The sequence below is a fragment of the Prionailurus viverrinus genome, chromosome B3 (assembly GCF_022837055.1).
Source record: "Prionailurus viverrinus isolate Anna chromosome B3, UM_Priviv_1.0, whole genome shotgun sequence".
In the NCBI taxonomy this organism is placed as follows: domain Eukaryota; kingdom Metazoa; phylum Chordata; class Mammalia; order Carnivora; family Felidae; genus Prionailurus; species Prionailurus viverrinus.
In genome coordinates, this window is record NC_062566.1 from 117,854,220 (window position 1) to 117,855,560 (window position 1,341).

Genomic DNA, 1,341 nt, shown 5'->3' on the forward strand with positions numbered 1-1,341 from the left:
ATAAAATAAAATTCAAGGTGTGCCTGGCTGGCTCAGTCAGTAGAGAATGCAACTCTTGATCTCAGGGTTATGAGTTTGAGCCCCACATTGGGGGTAAGGTTTACAGAAAGGAAGGAAAGGGAAGGGAAGGAAAGGAAAGGAAAGAAAAGAAAGGAAAGAAAGAAAGAGAGAAAGGAGAGAAAGAAAAAGAGAAAGAAAAAGGAAAGAGAAAAAAAGGAAGGAAAGAAGAAGAAAGAAAGAAACAGAAAAAGAAAGAAATTGAATGAAAGAATGAATGAATGAATTCAGAGTCTACCCATAACTGACTGCTCAAAAAAAAAGATAAAATAGTTCGTGTTGCTTGAATGACTCCAGTTCCTCTCTAGTTTACAGGCTTAACTGTTCTTTCTCTTCCCAGCCTCACTTCTTAGTCCTAAAAGCCACTAAAGAGCTACCATAATCCAGAAAGGCAATGATGTACCCTGTCCAGTTCCCTACACCTGAATGAATAGTCAAAGGAATCAATTTCTTTTTTTTTTGTACTGAGAAAAGGAACAGTACCTCAAGTTAGCATTCGTACCAACTGTTAATATTTGATGATGCACCTACTTTTTTCCCACATTGGATCAATGAAATTTTATCTCAAACCATTCTACACCATACCATTGAGTTTGCCTGGCTCACAATTATGCAAAAGAGAAAAATGTAAATGATTAATCTAACACAATGGTGGTTTACAAGTATAGTGAATGGTTTTGTTCAAAAGCACTTTAGCGTTTAGCAAACAATTGTCCTGTTCAATGACAGAGCATAGTCAGTGTCCTCCTTTCTCAACCTGATGGTCACTGCTGTTGTTTTCTACTCTATTATAACTGACATAAAGTATTTGCAAAATGTAAAGGCAATAACTTTGCAGTGTAGGAATAAGATCTATATTTTGCAAAATTATTTTTAGCCATGTAATATAAATGCCAGCCATTTACAAAAATGGTTTTGTGGTTTAAAATGGTTTAAATGGGGGCACCTGAGTGGCTCAGTCGGTTAAGTATCTGTCTTCAGCTCAGGTCATGATCTCACAGCTCGTGAGTTCGAGCCCCACATCGGGCTCTGTGCTGACAGCTCAGAGCCTGGGGTCTGCTTTGGATTCTGTGTCCCTCTCTCACAGTGCCTCTCCCTCGCTCATGCTTCTCTCTCTCTCTCTCTCTCTCTCTCTCTCTCTCTCTCTCTCTCTCTCTCAAGGATAAATAAAACATCAAAAAAAAATACAAATAAAAAATAAAATGGTTTAAATGGGAACAGCTTTAAATAAGATAATTCCAGAACAGTCATATATAGCTGAAATAAGCATGAAATGAGTCATAA